Source organism: Adiantum capillus-veneris, chromosome 17 (genome assembly GCF_014529385.1).
Source record: "Adiantum capillus-veneris isolate H3 chromosome 17, ASM1452938v2, whole genome shotgun sequence".
Lineage (NCBI taxonomy): Eukaryota > Viridiplantae > Streptophyta > Polypodiopsida > Polypodiales > Pteridaceae > Adiantum > Adiantum capillus-veneris.
Genome location: NC_140947.1, coordinates 15,911,024 through 15,937,000, shown reverse-complemented (window position 1 = coordinate 15,937,000; position 25,977 = coordinate 15,911,024).

The following is a 25,977-nucleotide window of genomic DNA, read 5'->3' as shown; positions in this document are numbered from 1 at the left end:
TGGGTGAATCTACCAAAACACAGACGAACGCGCGTGATGTAAGCATCAACGCGTAGCTCTCCTCGTGGGCAACACACTGCTGCTCTCCATTTGCGATTCCAACCACCGTAACTCCTGTAGCGCGCACACACACTCTCTCACTCTCTCGCAGTCTCCCAACGACACAGAAGATCAGATTTATTAGAAGTCTCTTTACAAAGTTTTAGGTTTTGGCTTATATACTAAGCCTTGGAAAACCTAATGTCCGACCAAAATGACCCGATTTGTCCCTAGGCTTCTATAGAGCTTAATTACAACACTGTGAGCTGGCTTTGCTCATCCAACAAGCATCTATGGCCAAAATACAATTGTCGACTTAAAATATGAAGTTCCCCTAAACATTACAAAAGTGGCCGTAATGGCTCAAAATAATAATAACGGGATATTCGATGATGTCCATGAGCTTGTATGTTCACATTACAGCATCCATCTTCGTCTTCATCACTTCATCATCATCTTTATTTGGAATCTTTAGAGAATCTTTGAGGAATATTTATGGAATCTTTGTGGAAGCGTTGTTGAAAGATTGACCTTTCAACACTCTCCCCCTCCGAAGTCTTGTCGTCCCCGACAAGACCCTATGTCTGCAGTGGCCTTGGCGAGTGGTTCATGTGTTGGTGTTTGTTGAATCTTTTGTTGTTGCAGTTGCTTCTACCAGATGCTTTGTATATTGTAGAGTTACCTTTTTCTTGTACATGTAGTGTAGTTGAAGCCATAGCTCTCCCCCTCCGATTGGTTGTTGTAGGGTGAATAGGTTCAGTGAGGTTTGTTGTTGCAGCAAGTCTTTATCGTGGCAGCTCTATATTGTTTGTTCTTTGGGTGTCATCCTGCACGTGTACCTGTAAACTTGAAGCCTTTTTGAATTATTTCTGGGCCGCTCCCCTTGGATCCTATAGTTAATGAGCATGTAGTGGTTTGGGGATGTCGTTGGTCTGCTTTTTTGTGCTTTTATAAGAAAAATAAAATAGTAAAAATAAAATGTGGCGTATATTACAAAATGAAGGTCTTGGATACCTGGATAGGACTAAAGGGAAAAACCCAGTGGGAAAAAAAATGCCTTTAGTCACCATTAAATGTTTGGCTATATGTACTTATGTATTGATGTAACCGAGTTGAGTTAAAGTACTTATGGCCGTATGGCTACTATTACTGGATATACAGTGGATAAGTGTTTGTAGCTTGAATTCAGAGTCATTGTTGTTGAGCAAATGCTTATGAAACCTGTTACCACTTCGTCGTCGTCATTTTGTTGTGTAAGTGCATTGGTGGAACACAAATCGTGTCGGATGCAAATGTCCAATGATGGGACATTATATATGCTTGCACAGATAGACGCATGGGAAACAACATGCGTTGTGAGAGGAGTTTGAATGGGTGCTTCCAGGAGTGAACGTAGCTAGAGAAGCAAAAATATATTTGACTTCAAGAGCTGCCGTTACTCACAAGAAGGGTTTTTGTCGACGAGGTTTTGTCCACTCTCCTCACTGTGTTCATGTGCGTGAGTGTTTTCTCGACTACACCGCCACTCCATCATTTAAAATAGTAGACTTCAACTCTTATGCTCACCTATCCAGCATGAGCGACTCAATTTTACAATATGCTCAACTCTTCCAGTTTGAGCTATAATCTAAATATCTAGACTCATAGACCACAAAAAATATTAAGACATGAAGCTTGGGTCTCTGACGCTTGCTCATTTTGTGGCTCAGCTAGCCGGCTTTTGACTCTTATGCCATGATTTTTATGGCGACTTGACTTCCTCTCGGGAGCTTTCGACAAAGAATAGGTGTTGAAATTCAAAACTCCCATCCTCGAAGAGAGGATTTGTAAAGGACCATACTGGCAATATTGGTTTCTTTTGCCATACCTGGGTGACCTTGGTTGTCAAAATTTCTTTTTGTTGTTGTTGGTCCCTTGGTTGAGAAGATTGGCTCGCTCCATTCCCCGTAACACTTTGTCTATCATGTCTTGACATTTCTTGAGAGCTAGAGATGACTTCAATCTTCTTCGTTATTTGTTGTTCTTTTGGCACCCATTTGTATCTGCATTGTGTGATTAGCGTTTCTTGCAGATATCCTTTGCCTTGACTGTGACATTGTCCTTGATTTTGCCTTCCGTGAAATTGCGATTATTTTCAAGCTGAAGTCGTTTGCTTGAAGAATGCTTACCTGGCATCTTTGGTAGCCAGATTCTCCGATTTCCTTGATAGTAACCTTGTGCTTGAAGAATTGTAGATGGCACTTCCCATGATGTTTTTGATGTCGTATTGAGATGTACAAGAGTGCCATTTTTGGGATTATTTATCGATGAAGTCCTATGTTGGTATGAAGGCCAGTTGGATTTGAAATTTCCTGCATCCCTTTGGCGAGCCTTGTTGGTTGGTCTCCTTTGGCGATATAAATATGATCTTTGTTGCTTTTGGGGACGCTTTTTGAAACCTTTATCCACCACATAAGCCGAGGTTTGTGGTTTTGGTAACCAAAGTTTCTTTTGACCCTCATAATAGCCTTTCTCTGCTAAGCTGTAGTGGGAGGCTATCCATCCCATGTGTTTACCTTTCGTCAATTGGCTAGGCTCATTTACCCATATTGGGTCCTTGACCTTGATTTCTTCAGCTTTGATGTAGACCTTTGAAGATTTTTGTCGACGATGATCGCGCAGTGTAGGGTATTTCGGTTGAAAGATTTTCTTTGGATTCTGTCTTTCATGTGGAAGCATGTGGTCAGTTGATGTCGAAGCTCTGTCTTGAACTTTTCGGGGTTGGATTGAAGACTCTGATTTAATGGGTTACTTTTGTTGGTAGGACATTTGTGGGCTCATTTTGGCTTTGCCATTGTCGGAAGCCGATAATCTTGGAGCAGTAGTAGGCTGGATTTCTTCAGAGCTAGTCGTGATGACCATTGTTGAAAATCTAGATTCTTCTGCCAATGTTTTTGCCCAGTGCTTGGAAAAAATCAAATGTGTACTCATTTTCGATGAATCCACCACTAGGAATTTGTCTTTGATTATCTTTGACCGTAGTTTAAGGGTAGCTTTCGCAAACCCTAAACTTGTGACGGCTATTCCATGTGATATAGGAACCTGTACCTGAATTTCATACAGTTATGGCTTACCTAGAAGTAACCATAGCCCATAAGACATGACATTAGTCATGGCAGTGCAATCTATCTCTGCTGTAAAGTTGAATTTCAGTTTCTCATACACATCCAACGAGAATTTAATCTTCTTGTTGGCTACCAAGTAACTGATGTCCTCTTTGCTTTTGGTACTTGTCTTGGACTTTTGTGCCTTGGAAGATTTGTCATCCTCTTGTATGTTGAACTTCTTTGTCATTTGACTGGTTGTAGCATGTCCCAAGTGCTTACTATCTTCTGCTGTAGCTGCTTGTTGGTGTTCATTGCTAGTTTCTGACTGTGACGCCTTGATTCTTGATTTTAGAAGCTCTCTGTCACTATTTACTTCTTCTAGCACTTGAAGGTCATTCAATGGTGACTTTTCTTCTTGGAAATGTTTTGAAGCTTGTGTAGCAGGATGTTGAGGTTTACTCTCTTCTTCTAATGCAATGGTCGTCGTGGCCTTTGGTTTCCATTGTTCCATGGGTTTTTGTAGAGTCTCTTCTCGAAAATATTCATTCATATCCTGTATTGCTAGTCCTTGGTAGTCAATCTTGGATTCAGTCATTTTCTGTTCTTCTGTGCATTCTATGTCTTTAGTTACATCTTCTTTTAGCTTCTCATACTCTTTGATTTGCTCAATCACCAATGAAGAGTCCACAATAGAAAATTTATTTGGTAGACTTTCAGCTTCATTGATTGACTCTATTTGCATGTCTTCCAGTTGTGATGTGGCACTAAGATTTTTTGTTACCTCTGCCACCTCTTCTTGCGTTGGATCACTATCGTCAGAATCTTGGCTTCTTTTGCTCTCGAACCTTGAACTACGAGCTTCATCTTCATCACCTTGTGGATGCTCTGACTTGTCCCCACTGAGGTTCCTTAAACGATCTTGAATCAGCTGATTCAATTGATATTTTTTGAAAGCCTGATTCTCTATGATAATGTCGTTGACACCCTTGACTTCAAGCAACTGTGTCTTGAGCCTATCTTTTGTGCTCTGCGACAAGATCTGCTTCTTTTTCGGAGATCTTGTTGGGGATTCTTTCTTCCGTTCCCTTGTTGTCACTGTCTGAACTTTGCTTTTGGCTTGTTGCTTCTTCTTTTCCATGTAGAGCTTTACTGCGCAGTCCTTCACTAAATGACCAATGGCACATTAGTCGCAATATGTTGTTATCTCAACATGTGCACCCTTTGGACGAGGCAGCTTTCCATAATACTGCTGATAATGGTTTCCTGTGGTATCTAGATACATATATGACCTCTTCTTTGCATGCATGAACCTGTAGATTACGACTGACTTAGGTGTATCCACTGGCTTTGTCTCTTTATCCTTCATCGTCTTGTCCTTGAGAAGCTGAAAATAGCTTCCATCATTGCTTGCATACAAGATCAAATCACTATCCCTGCTTTCTAGCAGTTGTGATGCTAATTCTTCCATCAGTATATGGTCTTTGACGTGGGGCTTCTGCATAGCCTTAGGGCTATGTTTCCGAGTTGATTTTGGCGAGTTCTGCACCGAGGGTGAAGATTGAACCGAATCTTTTTTTTCCGTTTCCCTTGATGGTGCTTTTGGACGGGGTCCAAGTATGTGACTTACAGGTTGCCCACAATTGCTAAACTCATCCATATTTTTCACATTGGATATGTCATAGTGCCTATCGTATTTGTCGACCACAATGACATCTTGACCTGACCTTCTACATTGGGCATTGTGAATTTCCAGTGGTCTCTCCTCCGGCTCGGCATCTTCCAATGCTTCTTGAAATTCCACTTGGACTCCTGAAAATGACACTGCTTCTTGTAAAATTGGACTTCTTAATCCCACTCTTGAAGATATAGGGTCTCTTTGTTGAGTTTGAACTCCCCCCATTTGAGAGTGTTCCATATCTGATGTTAGCATCTTTTCAATGCTTGATGATATGACTTCTTGTGCTTTGTTAAGTAGCTCTTGAGACCAAGCTAGTTCTTTTTGAAGTTGGGCTATCTTCACAGCTGGTACCTCTTGTGCTGGTGCAGTGCACGAGACCTGTGTTGTGTCTTTCCATGTTGTGCCTTGTGTTGTGCCACCCATTTGTGTAGTGACAGATGTAGTTGTTAACTCTTCCAAGTGCGTAGTTAGATGTAAACCCATGACGAGATGGTATACATTACCACCTTTAGACATGTAGTCTTCTCCTCTTGAGCCAAGCGCTTCTGCTGTAAAGTAATGATTGTTTTCTACAGGAACTTCATGACTTGTGACAGCCCTGTAGTATCGACCGTCTTCGTCTCCATAGAGGGTACCAAACTTCTTTTTTCCATCTTGTGCTTTGTACAGAAAAATACTTGGAGGATATGCGTAGAGTTCTGTAAGTTGATCCTTGTACAACATTTCTATCTCATTGTCGATGTGTTTTCCGTGCCTCATGTAAATTGATCCCAGACAGTCTTCCATGAAATTTGGATGTGGGTGTAGTACATTCTTCGCTGTTTCAACTTCCACATATTGAGATGTCCGAGTTTCCTCTGTATCTTTCTTTGTCTTGATGTACAAATTCCGATTGACATCCTCATAGCATGGCAGTCCTTTGTAGTATCCAATCAGATAGATCTGAGTTTGCTCTCTTGTAATATCTGTGGATGTACTTGAAGCTTCTTCCTGTCAAGTCTGATTACTTTGAGACGCCATTGCTTTCGTCTTGACTCCCTTATTGTACCTGTTCAGTGATAGCTCTAATTGCTTGCTTCAATGCTAATAAAAATTATTAGCACCCTTGTGTCGGTCTTTTTTCGCTTGAGGTCCTTCAGCTTTTGTGGATGCCTTAATCTCTGAGTTTTCTGAATTGGGCTTTGCTTGCACTACTTGAACTTTTTAGCTCCCTTGCTTGCCAAGACTGATACTGTCTTGTCTAGCTGCTTGCTTTTCCTAGAGCTTTTTAGCAGGCCTCGATCTAGTGGAAGCACTGTGATAAGTTATGCAACTTACCACTATACTGCAACGACTGCTCCCTTTGTAGCGATTCTTGAGTTGAGCTAACCTGTGTTCACTTTAGCACACAATCTGCAAAATTCTATTTAGCTAGCAAACTTTTTCACAATGAATGAAAAATCCTTGATGTACCTTTGACGGCCACACTTGTTCCTTGAGCACCTTCCAGCGGGTGACCAATGGTTTTCCCAAAAGATAATTTCAATCTGCTAACTTAGCAGTCTTCAAAACCGTAACCGTTTCCTCACAATTCTTTCGAACTGTCGGTTTTAGACACCCCTGACTTCCGGATGCATTTTGAGGCCTTAAACGATGTTTTTTTCAAAGTTGCTTTTTAGAAGAGGGCATGAATCTCCTTTCTTCCCCTTCCCTTCTCTACTTCAAGAGATTTGTAGATGATGCCTTTGGAGTATGGGACGGTTCGTTCTCTAGCCTAAACAAGCTCCTCCAGAAGTATGGATATCCTCTCCAAGAACATATCAAAATCTCCGTTACGACATCCTAGCAAGAAGCTTGTATTCTAGATATTCATTTCTTCAAGGGACCCTCTTTTGGCGCTTATGGATTCTTAGATACCCATTGCTACCAAAAAAGCCTTAATTCCTACAAGTACATCCCTTGGCAATCTTGGCACCCTACACACCAAAAGATCGCTTTTATTCTCTCAGAGCTTAGAAGATACATTATTAGAGAAAGCTCCCTTTCGGGCTTTATCTCCATTCGTAACCTCTTTTTTGCTAGGCTAAGAACAAAGGGTTATCCCTCTCCCCTCTTGGAAGCTTGCTTCCTATACCTTTCCTACAACCTGAGACCCTCTCTCCTCCAATCTGTGTCCAAAACCAAACCCGCTTCAACCATCATCAAGATTCCTTTCTCACCTCTAATACGCCATCTCAGTTTGTCCCGTTCCATTATCAAACCCCTCACTAAACTTCTTAAATCCAACACCGAACTCGCACATTTACCTAAACCTTTGATATGTTGGACTAATGCACCCAATCTCGGCACTTTGCTCTCTAAACCCTTCCCCCCCACAAAGAAAAAAGGAGTTCCACCCTCCATTTTTGACTAAACCCTGCCTCAGCTTACTTCGTGAATCTTTGACCTCTTGGTCATGTGCAACCCCTCTAAATTACTACACCCATTTCCTAGACAGAGTCAACATACTTGGATTTTTTCCTTTTTTGTACATGTTTTACCACTCTCTCCCTTTCCCTCCTTTTTTTGTATGGTACCCACTTCAAGAGTGGTCACAATCTGTCCTTCAATGGGTACTACCCCTCTTTAATACAGTACTTGATGCAGTTTTTTTTGAAGCCACACCTCACTATATATACCCCCTCCATAACCTCCTATTGTTTACATCACTGAAGAGCTTATTAAGAGAAACATGTTTGGTGTATACATGCCTTTGCTTCTACAAACCCCCCCCCCCCCCTCCCATCTCTTAGTCTCTATCTTCTCTTGCAAGTTTCGCTCGCTTTGATTTCTTTTTATTGCAAAGTTTATTCTAGAGGAACTTCTATTATCCCTCTATGATGACTAGCGTAGCACTTGCTTTCTCTCTTTTCTGCACTTCTCTTATCCTCCCCGTCATGTTACTTCCTTCTTCTTCCCCCCCCCCCTCCTCGGGTCCGCGGCCTCCCTCCCTTTCCTCAACCCTTTCCCTCACCGGCAGGAACCCACCTCAAATGTAAGCCTTTAACTTTGGAATAAAAGCCTTTTCCTTTACCTTTGGCTTCTAATTCTAAAAGTCTTCTGGTTTTAAGCTTGACTTTAGACTTTGGCTTTTAAAGTCTTTGGACTTTAAGCTTTGCCTTAGGCGTTTGGCTTTTAAAAATCTTGTGGTTTTAAGCTTTGCCCAACTGGTTAAAGCCTTGATACTTCTCCAAAACCAAAAAAAATTGTGTAACAGAGCCTCGGGCTCTCCCCTGCGCCAGAAACCCGTTTAGGAACCCGTTTCGTCCTACACTTCCAACAGAAATTTTCGCGCCCTGACTTTTGCTTGCCTCAAGGAGCTGCTCTCCTTAGCTCACCTTAACTCATGTTTACAGACATGCTCGCCCCTGCTCTCCTTTTTCTACATTACTTCCACCTCCAGCAACTCCATCTCCACCATTCCCCCTTTCACTCAGCGCACCATTCCCCCCATAGCTAATTACATCCCACCTGCCTCCCACACCTCCTACAGTGCCCCTACTGCCTTCACTTGCAAACAACTTACACTACCCTAAGGAGTCATCTGCCCGACTAGCATCTCGCGGGTACAGGCTCCTCCCCAACATCTCGGACAGGCTATCTCAAGGCGGCGGCAACCACTTCTCTCAAGGCGGCGGCAACTTTCACCTTCCGGCATCTCCCCGCTTTCGGTGTAAAGCCATCACCCGATTTTCTCGGCAACTTCGACAGCGGCTCCTCGTGCTTCTCCAGCTTTTCTGCCTACCAGGTTTCTAGTATTTCTCCACGGCGCAGGCGCAGTAGCTCCATCTGCATGGCTCTAATGCTATAATGCGCCTGTCTCGAGCGGCTGCAAGTAACAGGTGAATAGGCGAAACTGCAAAAACGCTGCCGCGACTGCCGTTTTGCTTCCCTTGCAATCGTCCCAGCCTGCAACACGGGTTTTGCTGCGCGCTTATCACCTCGCCATACCTCGCAATTTCGACCGCTTTATTTCCTGCATGGCTTCATATTTAAAGCCGGCTGCGTCATCGACAGTGATAAGTTGGCGGTAAACTTCAACCCATTTAAAACCTTGTTCCTCCTCGCGAGCGAGAGTGATCTTCGAACCTCTCGGGTGGAGGTCATAGCCCAACACCAGTGCTGATCGTCTTCAAGTGTTTTCCCGTGTGGCGGGACCCAGTGTGTCTTGAAGCAGTGGCAGTGGCAAGGTGTGTTTACCTTCGCTTTGCGGGTTAGGGAGTTGCTCTCCCCATTAACCCCTTTTCGTATGGCAACTCCGGAACCCTCTTCGTCAACAAACGGGGGATCTTTTCCCACCCCTATGGCATTAGAAGGTACTTCTTAGGTCCTTGCTCTGGCCCCTTCCATTACGGCACCTCCGACTTCCAATTTGGCAATCCACCCCCCAATTCCTCTAACATCATCGTCCGCTTCCCCGGCCCTTGTAATTCCTTTAAAACCCATCACCCCTCCCGCTAGTAATCCTACGTTTCCCGGCTTTACTACAGCGGAAAAACTCATCACTATACCTTCTCCAACGGCAACCTTTTCCACTTCCTCTAAAAAAACCCTGTTTAGCTCGGAAGAAATCCGCAGCCTCACCGCCAACCTACCTCTTGAGGATATTGAACAACTTTCCCTTCCCGTGACTAAAAACCTCGGCATCGCTAACCCCTCCCGTCACCTCGGCCTCACCAACTCTCCTCAAACCAAACTTGGTAGCATGATCTCCAATAACACTCAAGGAGGCATCCTCGCTAATCCTCCCCTTGCCTTCCCTTCCTCTTTTGGCTCTCTTCCCGCAAGCTCTTCTTCCCTTGCGGGAGTTTCCTCTCCTTTTTCTCCCATTCTACCCGCAATCGAAAAGCCCTTGGAGTTTAGTAAGATTGTTTCCCTTTCTTTAGTGGAGTTTAAAGCACTCAACCACAAGCTTAGTAAAGCCAAATCGCACCTTTCTCATTTGAAAAACCTTCATTCTTTGCAAAAAGCACCACATAGCCTTTGTATGAAGCTGCCTCGCCTTACCATAGAAGACTCTCAAGCTCAGGCACTCTTAAGCGCCAAGCTTAACGCCCTCAATATCCAATTCCAATTGGATTGCACTAAAGCATACATCCAAGCCCAAGATTTGCTTGTCAATAACCTCCAAAAATCTTTTGATGAGTACCGCGATCTTGTGGAAGAAAGGTTGGCGGACCTCACCAAAAAGCTGGCACCCATCTCTTTCCCAAGAGTGCAACCCGCGACTTGGGCAAATCAACTCTTGCTTTGGAAGCAAACCTCCCTCAACAATTTTGATGCACATCTTCAAAATGAAATTCTCCAAGCCCATTTAGCCTCCTCCTTAAGCATAGCGGCACACAATGCTAGGAAGAGAACCCAATCCTCCATCTTGGAAGAAGTGGAGTCGTTACCAAAGGAGGAAACGGTGGGAGAATTGGTGCTTCATGAGGTCACAACACAAATGAAAAAGCTTCTTTCACCCCCCCAGAAAGAAGCCCGCTAACAACTCCCTCCGCTCAAATCACTACAAACCCTCTTCGCCAAAGGTAAACTCACATGGAAATACCTCTCGCCAAACCTTCAAAAATCCCTCCCCTTTGATTGGAGCCCCCCATGAAAACCTTGCCCATCAACCTTTTAAAAGGCCTAAAACCTCGCCTCCTTTGGGCCACCCCTGCTCTTCTTCCCCCTCTTACAATCCTCCCATTTTAAGCACTCCAAAGAACTCCTTACCCTCTCTACTCAAAACCCCCAATTATCCCCTCAACTCTCCCACACCACAATCCAAGCCCCTCCACCCTAAGCACAGTTTGCCTAGAACTTCAAAAAACTTGCAATGGAGGAGAGTGCAGTAGGGAAGGAGCACCCTACCACTTGGGTCCATTTGCTCTTCTCACAAGCCCCTCTCTTTCCCCATATTTGGACCCTTCCTCCATGTATATTTCCTCTCCTTTCCCACTCCCCTCGCTCGGGTAGGAAACGTTGTAAATTTTGGCTCCCCCTCACTAACCCCCACCTTTTTAAGATTTTGTCTCTTCGCAAAATTACTACGTTCTCCCTTGAGCACAAGGTTACAAACCTCTCCTACCATAATCTCTCCAATCGCCCTCTCTCCCACTCCGAACAAAGGCTTGTAGGCATGGGTCTCAATTACATTCCTCCCTCTCCCCCTCCCCCCCTCTCCTCTTTTCTTCAAGCTTACTCCAATTTAGAAAGAGGTTTACAACTCAAATTGTTTTTTAAAAATGAACCCTCTCTTCCTCCCTCCCCTTTATCTATCTCTAATCCTCTTTGGAATCCTCCCTCTCCCTCCACTTCTCTTAGCCGAACCTTTGAACTTACATCTTCTCTCCTTAAGAATCTTCTCTCCTCTCTTCCTCCTTTTCACCCTAAACCTCTTTTAATGAATTCCATCTCATCATTAAGAAAGAATTGTAACATCATTGTCAAACCTGCAGATAAGAATTTAGGTCCCGTAATCCTCTCTAGGTCTTGGTATGGTTATGAAGCCTTGCGTCATCTCATGGACCCCTTCACCTACTCTAAAATCTCCACACCCCCCTTGCCTTTTGTACACTCCCTCCTTTCCTCTATTGTCATCAATTACCCTCTTCTTCCCGGCAACGAAAGAGCCTTTATCCTCTCCTCCTTACATGAAAACCCAAAACCCTGCCCCTTCTTTCTTTTACCTAAAATCCACAAACCCATCCTCGTCGGCCGTCCCATCTGCTCATACAAAGGCTACATTTTGGAGAACGCCTCTAAATGGCTCCATGCACAACTTTACCCCATTCTTTTGTCCAAAAGTCAGCACTTGAAGGACTCTCACTCTCTGATTTTAGACCTAGCTTCTACTTCTTTTCCTCCCAACATTATCCTTTTCACCTTTGATGTGGAGTCTTTGTATCCCAGTATCCCCATAAAAGATGGCCTCTTTGCCCTTAAGCATTCCATCAAGGGTGTCTTCCCTTCCCCTAAGATCCACTTCATTTTGTCCCTAGCCTCTCTTATCCTCAACCACCATTATCTCTCTTTCAATGGACAATTTTGGCACCAAATTAAGGGCACCGCTATGGGGTAAAACTTTGCGGTTGTATATGCCTGCCTCTTTCTTTGCTTTTTAGAAGAGGGCATGAATCTCCTTTCTTCCCCTTCCCTTCTCTACTTCAAGAGATTTGTAGATGATGCCTTTGGAGTATGGGACGGTCCGCTCTCTAGCCTAAACAAGCTCCTCCAGAAGTATGGATATCCTCTCCAAGAACATATCAAAATCTCCGTTACGACATCCTCGCAAGAAGCTTGTATTCTAGATATTCATTTCTTCAAGGGGCCCTCTTTTGGCGCTTATGGATTCTTAGATACCCATTGCTACCAAAAAAGCTTTAATTCCTACAACTACATCCCTTGGCAATCTTGGCACCCTACACACCAAAAGATCGCTTTTATTCTCTCACAGATTAGGAGATACATTATTAGAGAAAGCTCCCTTTCAGGCTTTATCTCCATTCGTAACCTCTTTTTTGCTAGGCTAAGAACAAAGGGTTATCCCTCTCCCCTCTTGGAAGCTTGCTTCCTATACCTTTCCTACAACCTGAGACCCTCTCTCCTCCAATCTGTGTCCAAAACCAAACCTGCTCCAACAATCATCAAGATTCCTTTCTCACCTCTAATACACCATCTCAGTTTGTCCCGTTCCATTATCAAACCCCTCACTAAACTTCTTAAATCCAACACCGAACTCGCACATTTACCTAAACCTTTGATATGTTGGACTAATGCACCCAATCTCGGTACTTTGCTCTCTAAACCCTTCCCCCCCACAAAGAAAAAAGGAGTTCCACCCTCCATTTTTGACTAAACCCTGCCTCAGCTTACTTCGTTAATCTTTGACCTCTTGGTCATGTGCAACCCCTCTAAATTACTACACCCATTTCCTAGACAGAGTCAACATACTTGGATTTTTTCCTTTTTTGTACATGTTTTACCACTCTCTCCCTTTCCCTCCCTTTTTTGTATGGTACCCACTTAAAGAGTGGTCACAATCTGTCCTTCAATGGGTACTACCCCTCTTTAATACAGTACTTGATGCAGTTTTTTTTGAAGCCACACCTCACTATATATACCCTCTCCATAACCTCCTATTGTTTACATCACTGAAGAGCTTATTAAGCGAAACGCGTTTGGTGTATACATGCCTTTGCTTCTACAAACCCAACCCCCCCCCCCCCCCCCCCCCCCCCCATCTCTTAGTCTCTATCTTCTCTTGCAAGTTTCGCTCGCTTTGATTTCTTTTTATTGCAAAGTATATGGTCTTTGACGTGGGGCTTCTGCATAGCCTTAGGGCTATGTTTCCGAGTTGATTTTGGCGAGTTCTTCACCGAGGGTGAAGATTGAACCGAATCTTTTTTTTCCGTTTCCCTTGATGGTGCTTTTGGACGGGGTCCAAGTATGTGACTTACAGGTTGCCCACAATTGCTAAACTCATCCATATTTTTCACATCGGATATGTCATAGTGCCTATCGTATTTGTCGACCACAATGACATCTTGACCTGACCTTCTACATTGGGCATTGTGAATTTCCAGTGGTCTCTCCTCCGGCTCGGCATCTTCCAATGCTTCTTGAAATTCCACTTGGACTTCTGAAAATGACACTGCTTCTTGTAAAATTGGACTTCTTAATCCCACTCTTGAAGATATAGGGTCTCTTTGTTGAGTTTGAACTCCCCCCATTTGAGAGTGTTCCATATCTGATGTTAGCATCTTTTCAATGCTTGATGATATGACTTCTTGTGCTTTGTTAAGTAGCTCTTGAGACCAAGCTAGTTCTTTTTGAAGTTGGGCTATCTTCATAGCTGGTACCTCTTGTGCTGGTGCAGTGCACGAGACTTGTGTTGTGTCTTTCCATGTTGTGCCTTGTGTTGTGCCACCCATTTGTGTAGTGACAGATGTAAATGTTAACTCTTCCAAGTGCGTAGTTAGAAGTAAACCCATGATGAGATGGTATACATTACCACCTTTAGACATGTAGTCTTCTCCTCTTGAGCCAAACGCTTCTGCTGTAAAGTAATGATTGTTTTCTATAGGAATTTCATGACTTGTGACAGCCCTGTAGTATCGACCGTCTTCGTCTCCATAGAGGGTACCAAACTTCTGTTTTCCATCTTGTGCTTTGTACAGAAAAATACTTGGAGGATATGCGTAGAGTTCTGTAAGTTGATCCTTGTACAACATTTCTATCTCATTGTCGATGTATTTTCCGTGCCTCATGTAAATTGATCCCAGACAGTCTTCCATGAAATTTGGATGTGGGTGTAGTACATTCTTCGCTGTTTCAACTTCCACATATTGAGATGTCCGAGTTTCCTCTGTATCTTTCTTTGTCTTGATGTACAAATTCCGATTGACATCCTCATAGCATGGCAGTCCTTTGTAGTATCCAATAAGATAGATCCGAATTTTCTCTCTTGTAATATCTGTGGATGTACTTGAAGCTTCTTCCTGTCAAGTCTGATTCCTTTGAGACGCCATTGCTTTCGTCTTGACTCCCTTGTTGTACCTGTTCAGTGATAGCTCTAATTGCTTGCTTCAATGCTAATAAAAATTATTAGCACCCTTGTGTCGGTCTTTTTGCGCTTGAGGTCCTTCAGCTTTTGTGGATGCCTTAATCTCTGAGTTTTCTGAATCGGGCTTTGCTCTGCTTGAACTTCGTAGCTCCCTTGCTTGCCAAGACTGATACTGTCTTGTCTGGCTGCTTGCTTTTCCTAGAGATTTTTAGCAGGCCTCGATCTAGTGGAAGCACTGTGATAAGTTATGCAACTTACCACTATACTGCAACGACTGCTCCCTTTGTAGCGATTCTTGAGTCGAGCTAACCTGTGTTCACTTTAGCACACAATCTGCAAAATTCTATTTAGCTGGCAAAATTTTTCACAATGAATGCAAAAATCCTTGATTTACCTTTGACGGCCACACTTGTTCCTTGAGCACCTTCCAGCGGGTGACCAATGGTTTTCCCAAAAGATAATTTCAATCTGCTAACTTAGCAGTCTTCAAAACCGTGACCGTTTCCTCACAATTCTTTCGAATTGTCAGTTTTAGACACCCCTGACTTCGGGATGCATTTTGAGGCCTTAAACGATGTTTTTTTCAAAGTTGAACTAAATGGTTGCCGTTGGCATGCATTTAGTTCAAGTTCTGCCCAAAGATCTGTAGAGCCGCTCTCAGGCTACGTTTTGATATAAAAAATTTTCCAATCCGATACCGTTTGTGAAAGTTATGGCCAAAACAGTGAAATGCAGTTTAGACTGGTCAAAATGAGTCCAAATTCAATTTTGAAAAAAAGATTTGGGATCTGTGTGACACTGTGAACACTGCTATATGGTCAAAATTTCAGTTGGACCCTAAAACTAGCCTAGAGACATCCTACGCGTAGGATGTCTATATGCTCAGAATTTAACAAAATTTGGTCCAGAGACTCCCCTTAAGTCCAGCAACACAATGGTTTGCTCAGAATTTCATTTGGACCTAGGAATGGCCTTAAGACATCCTACGCGTAGGATGTCTTTTTGCTCAGAATGACTTGAAATTTTCACCCCAGATTCTCCTTGATGTGTTGATCACAGTGGTGTGCTCATTGGTTGGTTTGGAGTCCTAAATCAAGATAGAGACATCCTACGCGTAGGATGTCTTTTTGCTCTGTTTCAGCTCAAACTTGCACTGTAGCTTCCCCTTGATGTGCTTAACTCACATCTATTTTTACTTTTTGATTCTGACACCTATAGGTTGGTCAAATGATCAAGAATCTGCTTTAGAAGCCTCATGTCTGTTCTGATGAATTCACTAGTCAAATCAACTCCAAATTGGACCAAATTTGCCTAGGAGGCTTGCTTAAGGCTATACAACACCCTGCTATGTCCAAAGTTTGAATTTGGCCTCTAAATCATGCCTTAGACATCGTACGCGTAGGATGTGTAATTGCTCAGAATTGCCCCAAATTTGAACCACAGACTCTCCTTAAGGTGCTGATCACTGTGGTATGCTCAGAATTTATTTTAGAGTCCAAAATCACACAGAAGACATCCTACGCGTAGGATGTCTTTTATGCCTGTTTGACCCCAGACTTGTCCCACAGCTTCCCCTTGATGTCAGCAACCTAGTGCTATGCTCAGATTTTGGTTTGGAGTTAAAAAGATCCCAATTTTAGCTGTTCTAGTCTTTTTCAGTCAAAAGTGCTAAAGTCTGCTTAGGACCCCCTTTTCTCCCCCAAATGAGATGAAATTGATCACATGCACTCAATACAACATTTAGATCATGCTCCTGCAGCCATCCTATGGTTTTGGTCTTGGAATAATGCCTTGGCACAATTTGGGTAGGATGTCTGGCAATTTCAGTCTATCTGGCCTTATCCTGTCAAGATATGGTCAAGTTCCCCCTTCCAAGTGAAAATAGGGTAAAACCTACCCTCTGAACACACTGGTCAACTCAGAATTTCAAAATTTCCACCAGATCACCCTGTAGACATCCTACGCGTAGGATGTCTTTTTTTCTTAGAATGTCAACTGAGGACGAAGCTCGATCCGCAGGCGCGTGGAAGCAAGCAAAGGGTGTCAACCTCTACTCGACCGACTAATGACTACTTCCTACAGAGATATCAACTCTACATGCCATCGGTTCTGTGAATGTGAGAGTCTCATATGATGCTACCGCAAGCCAAAAGCCCATTAGACGTTCTCGAAATGTTACGAAACTTAAGGGATATCCTATCAACACCAATAGGCCACTCTCCCTAAGGTCCGTGACCAAAAAAACCTACTCAATACCCTCCGTGCAGAAAACGCGTAGGATGTCTGGCCGGTTTTTGCAGGTCGACGTTTCCGAAAACTAAAGTGCCTAATGTGTAGCTCTACTCGCTTTGATCGCATGGATATGCTGAAATGCAAAAACGGACAACAATTACTCACCGAAACTCCAAAAGTATCTCGCGGGTGAATCTGCCAAAACACAGACGAACGCGCGTGATGTAAGCATCAACACGTAGCTCTCCTCGTGGGCAACACACTGCTGCTCTCCGTTTGCGATTCCGACCACCGTAGCTCCTGTAGCACGCACACACACTCTCTCGCAGTCTCCCAACGACACAGAAGATCAGATTTATTAGAAGTCTCTTTACAAAGTTTTAGGTTTTGGCTTATATACTAAGCCTTGGAAAACCTAATGTCCGACCAAAATGACCTGATTTGTCCCTAGGCTTCTATAGAGCTTAATTACAACACTGTGAGCTGGCTTTGCTCATCCAACAAGCATCTATGGCCAAAATACAATTGTCGACTTAATATATGAAGTTCCCGTAAACATTACAAAAGTGGCCGTAATGGCTCAAAATAATAATAACGGGATATTCGATGATGTCCATGAGCTTGTATCTTCACATTACAACATCCATCTTCATCTTCATCACTTCAACATCATCTTTATTTAGAATCTTTAAAGAATATTTGAGGAATATTTATGGAATCTTTGTGGAAGCGTTGTTGAAAGATTGACCTTTCAACAGCACCAGCCATGTTGGCATACCTCTAGCCTCCACATTTTCAGCCCTTTCCTCATCAAGTACGTCATGTACATCTGCATCGGTAATAGGCTGATCTGTAACATTTTTGTAAACCCCCATAGGCTCTACATTTGCCTCATTGGAATTTACATTCGAACTTCCACCACTGAAAAGAGGAAACAAAGTGTCATAAATGTCCTGTGAGCTTACATTACTGTCTCTAGTACATGACAACAAGGGCTGAACAGAATCTTCCACAAACACTACATCCCGTGAAACCAGAATACGCTTTGTTTATGGATGATACAACCTGTAACCTTTTCTTTCAGCACTATAACCAACAAAAATACATTTGATAGCCTTATCATCCAATTTTTTGCGTTGTGTTTGTGGCACCAAAGCATATGCCAAATAGGCAAAACACGCATGTGCTCAATAGAAGGCTTTCTATCATGCCATGCTTCATATGGAGTAATAGACTACAAAGCTTTCATAGGACACCTGTTAAGTACATAAGTGGCACACATGATGGCCTCAAGCCAAAAAGGATGCGACAAAGTTTGACTTTTGACCATACATTGTGCCATTTTTGTAAGTGACATGTTTTTCCTCTCAGCTACACCATTTTGCTGAGGCGTATAAGGCACTATACATTGTTGTTTTATCCCACAACTAGCAAGAAATGCATTAAATTCATGAGACATATACTCCCCCCCTTGATCGGAACGGAGGGTGCCCATAGTACATTTCGAGACATTTTCAGCCATAGCCAGAAATTGTTTGAAGCACATAAAAAATTCAAACTTTGCTTTAAGCGGACATACCCATGCATGCCTGGAGTAATCATCAATGAAAGTCACGAAGTACACGTAATTGCCCAAGGACGGAGTTTGCATGGGCCCACAAACATCACAATGCACAAGTTGCAACCTGCATGTGGCCTTAATTGAACCATCCTTTGGAAACATAGAACACTGCATTTTACCCAAAATATAGCCTTTACAAACATGTTTGACAGGTGCTTCAAGAGACGGCAAAGAAGCAACCATATTAAATTTATGCAAATGCAACAAACTGGAAAAATTAAAACGTGCATGCCACAGTTTTGCATTTGAAACAGCCCTTGATCTGCAACTGCATTTGCAAAATTTTTTCCACACTTGTCATACAAAGTGAGCTTATACATCCCACGGCACAAGAGGCCAGATCCAACAATTTCATCACCAAAACTGAGATCATGAACTGTACATCTGTCATCCACAAATTTGACTACCAAGTCTAGCAAGTGCAGATACAGACAAAAGATTCTTCTTGATCCCAGGTACATAAAGTGCATCAACCAGTGTGAAAGAACTACCATATGCAGCAGTAAGCACAATCTTTCCAACTCCCTGAACCGGATAAGAGGCATTGTTGACACAAGTGATTGAATTCCCATGAGAGACAGACTCGAGAGAGGTGAATAATTCACGATGTGAGGTAATGTGCTTTGTAGCATCACTATCGAAATAGCACACATGTGAATCTACAACAATTGACATGCATGCATCATGGACAGTAGGATTGTAAGTGCACTATGCACTAAAAGCCCATTCTGCATCAACATCAGCATCACAGTCTACTTTCACAGAAGACTCAACAATGAGTGCATTTGTAATGGAACTAGCATTTGCAATGGAACCACCCTCTTGCTTCTTAACCTCTTTGGCCTTCAACTTAGGACACTTCTTGATCAAGTGATCATTAGCTTTAAAATAATGGCAACGCATCTTCTTTTTGCCCTTATCCCAGAATTGCCAGACGAAGTGCTACCAACAGAAGCATTGGGAACATAAGTTTTTCCACTCACAGCAGAACCATAAGAAGTGGCTGCATTATTGTTTACCACCCTTTCTTTAAGAAGCAATAAAAGCCTATTCAACTACACACTTCAGGATTTCCTTGGGTCATAAGTCTCCAAGTACTAGCTAAAGTCTGGTAAGAATCTGGCAAGGCATCAAGAACAGTCTGCATAAGGGAACTGTCTGAAATGACTTCACCTGCAGAAATAAGTTGCTCATTGATATCCTTGACACTAGCAAGGAAAGTTTCCATATCATCTTCCTCATGCATAATCTTTGATTCCAAGTCTTTACGCAGCAAATTTTTTTTTGTCTCATTGTAGCTTGCATAAAGACCAGCCATAATATCCCAAGCCTGTTTTGTAGATTTCATTGAACGAATGTGAGGAGTAATGGTGCGCTTTACAGACAACAAAATCAACACATGAGCCTGCACATCCTTTACATCCCAACGAGCTTGTTCTGTCGTAGGCAAAACAACTCTAACAACAGCAACCCTTGCAGCAAGACCTGCAATATCCTTAATATCGCGTACGCCCGTAGAACCAGGATGTACATCAATGTCTTGCACAATATTCCAGACGCCTTTTGACACAAGAACATGTTTCATCATGTAAGCCCACATACGGTAATTGTCCCCATCCAACCTGTCCTCAACAACAAACATCTTGAACACATCTGTGTTGTTGTCAGCCATGGAAAATGTCTGCACTTGATGTGAAAACTACCCAAAATGAGGAGAAACTGAGTGAGACTAGTACGTGCTATATAGCACAACCCACAGTAGATTGTATGGGACCTGTTATGCAGAAAACGAGACTGACTTAAATTTTGCACTAAATGAAGAAATTGCTTGTGCAGACCTGCTTGTAGTGGAAACGGAGGCCGAAATGAGCCCGAATAAAAAATCTGAGTAGACTAGGCTCTACGAGCTCTCCCAAAATTTTTGTCGACCCGCGAATGCTCGCCAAAGCTCACTGAAATTGGAGAAAGCGAGCAGGCGTGTGCTGGAGCTGCGGCGACTAAGCCCGGTAGGATGCAACCTACTCTGATACTATTTGTTGGAATTAGGGTTGCAGGAAAACACACAGCGTGGAGAAGACGAAGGCACATAACTGAGAGTGTGTTACCTAGTGTGCAATGTAAAGATAGATAGTCCTAGAGTGATGGGCGTATATACAATGCACGGGGGAAAAAACTTCCTAAAGAGGGAAAAAATGCCCTGGCGGTCCTAGTGTGTTGACACACATCACTACCACATGTATATGGTAACAATAGGTTAAGAAACAGAAAAAGCCTTTTGTGCGTAAGTCTTTTGAGAAAAATAAGGCTTTAATGGTTGAGAATAAATGATTTAATTGCGAGCAGCCTGGTCACTTTGCTGCAGATTGTCCAAAGAAGACGAGGCCAGCTGGCTTAGATGACAGAGAGGACAAGAAAGAAAAGAAGTCCAAACCCATATCCGCGGTTTAGTGCCATATATGGTGGGGGATATGCCAAACTATGATGCTAGTGAGCTATGCAGAGCGTGGGGTAAAGTCAGGGATCAAACAACGCTTATTTTCTTTGATCTAGGTCTAGAGGCAAACTTCATCTCACCAGAGTTGGCTATCAAGTTGGGTATTAAGACTGAAGAGATTGGGTACACAGATGAGGCATGTTTGGAATGCTTTGGCCATTTAGAGTGTGTAGCTCCTATCATTGAAAAGCTGCATCTGCATATTCAGTCATATGTGGACGTAGAATAAATTTTTATCACACCTTTGGAAGATTGTGATGCTTTGTTGGGAATCCCATGGATGTTCCATATACATGGAGTGCTGGATGTCTTGTCACATGCGCACTACAATTGCGCTACGTGGACAAGATTTTGCTACAGTCTAGCGTCAGTCTTAGCTTAAGACCTAGCTTGGCACCCTTGTGAGCCTCTAGCAAGACGTGCATGTCCAGGTAGGTCATAGTTGCATACACTGTCATGCACAATACGACATTTCAACATATAGACATTTACCGCATGTGAATCACCTCTTATCATGCATTTAAGTTAATTGAGTGACCTTCAATTTTCCAAATCATGGGGCTGCTGGGGAGCCTACTCGACCCAGCCTGTAGCAGCTTTATATGCAGGCCCTTGGTCTCGAGGGGTTAACTATGTGTAAAACTACCATATCACGTGCATTCAAGACATGTTTGTAAAACCCCTTATTTGGGAATTTTGTTAAAAATATAATGTACCCTTTTCTTTTAAAATCTGTAAGTTTTTTTCAAATTTGAAAAAATAATGCCCTTATGTATATATATTTCTGTAAGTTTCAAGAATCTTAAATACCCTTCTGTTGAACTCACATGATAGGTTACATTTCTATTAAGTGACCTACCCGGGCCCTTGGTCGTGAGAAGAAGGCAAAAGAGCACCACTTCTCGCAAACCCTGCAATACAAGTAGCCCTTATGGCGTTTTTCTCAGCACCACCTCCAGCGTTTTGGACAAGCGTTTGGACCAACAGAACCATCATCATTTTCAGCCCAGGTTGACAGCGTTTTCATCGACAGCTTTCGGCCCTTTGTCTCATCACTAATTTAGCCCTTAGCCATTAGCAACACCAGTGATTTTCAGTTTTCAGCCATCGCTACTCTCGGCAATAGAAGATCAGCCCACAACCTTGTCGTCGTCGTTGTCATTGTCGTACCAAGCATCTCTTGCAGTACCCATTAGTACCTCAGTAGCACCACAATGCAAGTACCCCTCGTTGTCGTCGTCATCGTCGTGGACGCAATATCCCATCATCTAGAACCCCTTGCATTTTGGATGGGCTCCTACCTAGCTTAGCCTAGGGATCATTAGGATCTCTGTGTCCTTAGCACCCAAGTACCTTCAGTGCTTGCAATACCAAGCACCATAGTACCCATTAGTACCTCATCGGTACCCAACATCACTAACATCAAGCACCCATTAGCATCTCAATATCTCAGTATTAGCATCATTGTATTAGTATTTTGTGCAAGAAATAAATCAAGTACTTGCTCTGGAAACATAGCAAAGGGGCCCTTGAGGGTGGTTGGGACTTGACGTGCCGTGTCGTCTCTTCTCTCTCTCTCTCTCTCTCTCTCTCTCTCTCTCTCTCTCTCTCTCTCTCTCTCTCTCTCTCTCCGATTTGGGTGATCTATAGCCTCAATCAAAGAGCACGAAGCCCTCTACGCATTGATGTAAACACAAAAATTTTCAAAGTTATGGAAGGCATTTTTGTAACAACATTTCTGAAGTGAACAGGTTCAAGAAAATTGACTCTCATCTCTTATTTTATATACAATGTCTTCCGGCACTCGCAAGGATTCTTCTTCTTCAACAAGGTCCACAAACATTGTGGAAAATGATCCAAGATCTCCTAACTGTGGAGATAGAAACAAAACCACCCAACCTACGACATCGAAAACCATGATCATGGCATACTTGGTATCATTGCAAGAGACCGTAAACAAACAAGGTGAAGACTTACGAGCACTTGCAATGGAGAATGGCACACTAAGGGTACTTGTGGTTGAGAATGAGAATCTAAAGAGGACACTTGAGATGCAAACAACATATTTGATGCAACTTGAAGAGGAAATCAAGGAATGTAAATGCTCTCTTGTGGACTTGAATGCTTTGAAGGAGCGGATGAGCAAAGTAGAGCATGACCGTGTATTGAAAGAGGAGAAATTTGACACCATGAGCCGGGATGTATGCGACATGAAAAATATATGCACAAACAAGTCTTGGGCTGATGTATGTGGTAGCAATGTGGTTGCTAATTCCTGACTCATGCAAGATATGGCTCAAACAAACAATGTTGAGAATGTGGATGTGGAGGAGTTGAAGAAACGGGAGCGACATTCCAAGAACATTGTTATTCGTGGAATTCCCGAAGAGAAGCTAGAGACACCTCCTCTCTTGCCATTGTTGTTGAAGCTTTCTTCAAAACCCACTTTGGCATGTCCGGAGTTATGGTCTATGGAGCACATAGAGTGGGGAAGCAAGAGCTCCTCGCTCGGGAGAACGGCCAATTGTATGCACCATGCTGGATGAGACCAAGCGAAAGATTATCCTTGATAATAGTTGGATCTATTTGAGGGATACAAAATGTTTTGTATGTGAAGATCGCACTATTAAGCAACAAAATATGCGTCGCAAGGCATATGAGAGAAAGAATAAGAAAAACAAGGAGATCTCTCACGAAGAAAATGTGCCCAAGGAGGAGGCAAGTCCCTCGGGAAAATAGGGATGAGTGACCTATGAGACCGAATTACAATTGAAAATATGCTTTTGGAATTGTAATGGATACCCATAGAATGCGGGGGTTGGCATTGATGAACCAACAAGCAAAGCTGATGGTGTACTTCTTGTTGAAACTTGGGAGCATGATACACATAGGATTAACGGCTTGGAGAATTACAATGTATATTCATTGATGTGGTCAAAGAATCTTAAGCAACGAAGAGGACAAGGAGGGGTAGCATGTATGGTTAAGAAAGGATTGAAAGATTTTGTATCAATTGTGAAAGATGACAAGTACAAACGTTATGTATGGTTGAAAATTATGACACAAAAAAGAGCACCCATTTTTATAGCCGGTTGCTACATTTCTCATCATGATTCTCCCTTTTATGCTTGCATGGATAGAGATCAACCATTTTCTCATTTAGAAGAGGACATTGCTTATTCCAAAGGTGAAGGTAATGTTATTGTATTTGGGGATATGAATGCTCGCACAAAAACATTGCAACGTGATACTCAACAATTTGATATGCCATACATTTCAAGGGAGTTGGAGGAAGTTTCACTTGTATGATCGTTCTTCAACGGATGAGAAAGAGCCGGATCACTATGGAAAGTTACTTTTATACATGTGTAATAGCACGGGTATGCTCATTGCCAATGGTGTATCTTTGTGGAGTGGAACCAATGGATTTACATATAGGAGACATAATGAGAATAGTGTGATTGACTATATGCTACTCTCCAAAGCCATCATGTATCACATAAAGAGTTTTATGTTTGGCCAATGGACCCCGGAATCCAACCATCACACCTTATGTATTGACCTTTTATGTGAAGAAGAAACTAAGCATGATAATCTCAGCCAAAGGAAAGAGAAATGTCACTATGTATGGATTTCAAACGGGCACCAATGTACATTGAAATGATTGAGCAAAATTTATGGATGAAGAAGCTTCAATATGATGCACCATTGGAAACTAAATGGGAAGTTTTCAAGAAAGTTATTTGTTCTTGTGCCGAAGAATGCTTTGCTATAAAGCATCTCCATGGTATCAATAAAGATAGATCACGCATGATAAAGAATGTCAAGATGCTCGAAAGTCCTTGATAAAGCTTGATGCAACTATGGACAAAGACAACTATCAAAGTCATTTGCATACATACAAGGCATCGATTCAAAAGAAGAGAAGAAGATGGGAAGTAAAGCAACAACTTTTTCAAGTCCAAGAAAAGACACATGCATGTGGAAGATTTTGAAGAAACTTGAGAGGCTAGCGGGTTGAGAATTTTGGTAACTTGAGTCTTGTGGATATGTACACACATTGTAGGAAATTATATGAGCAAGCAAATGCTGAAAAATGTCATTTTATGGTTCACTCCCATGTATGCCTTCTTTTCTTACTATTGAGGATGTATGCGGTGGGCTTGAAAAGTTGGCCACTCGCGCAAAGCGGGAGACCTTCAAGGTATCAAGCCGGAGATGGTCAAATGGATGGGAGATTTTATCCATGAGTGGATGTGTAATATGTTAAACCTTGCACTTCAACATGGTATGCCTTATGATTAGAGTATTAATTGGGTTAAGCCTTTGCATGAAGGAGAGGATGTAAAGAATGTAAACAACAACCGGACTATAATGATTGGGTCTCTTATAGGAAAGTTGTTTGGGTGCATAATGGAGATGACATTGAGTGATTGGGCTGAAGATAATGACAAGTGTGCAAAGGGACAAACGGGTTTTTGTCGATGCCATAGCACCATTGATCATCTTATCACTCTTCGTGTTCTCATGGAGGAAAGTCGGTTGAAAGGCAAGCAATTGTATGGTTGTTTTGTGGACTTTAAGAAAGCCTTTGATATGATTCCACGTAACAATTTGTGGAGAAGGATGGAAGAACTCCAAGTGCCAAGTGAGTTTATGTTTGCGATTTCTCAAATCTATGAGAAGGTGATTTGTCAATTGCGCATGGGAAGAGAAATTTCAGACATTTTTGTAAGCACTATTGGGGTTAAACAAGGATATCCGTTGTCACCAACTCTCTTTGGTCTATGCATCGATCAATCGGAACAAATGGTACTTGACTTTATGCAAGAAGAAGGCATTGAAGAGGTCACTATTTGCAATGCGGTAATCATGCTTTTGTTGTATGCGGATGATGTAGTGCTTCTAGCACACACTTTAGAAGATGCACAAAAGCTTATTGTTGTCCTTGAGAACTTTTGCTTGCATAGTGGGTTGATTGTGAATGAATCCAAGAAAAAGGTTATGCTTGTGAAAACCAACCATAAGAAGAAGCCATGCTTTGTGTACAACAATGAGACACTTGGAGTTGTTAAGAGCTTTAAGTACCTTGGCCTTGAGGTTCCGTCCAATCACAAGTGGCATGAATGTGCTATGCGTCGTTTGGAATCGAGAAAGAGAGCATATTATGTATTTGAGAACATGTGTAATGCGGGAAACATCAAGTGTTGGGTTCTCAAGAAGTATCTTTTTGATGCATTGGTGACATCAGTTCTTCTT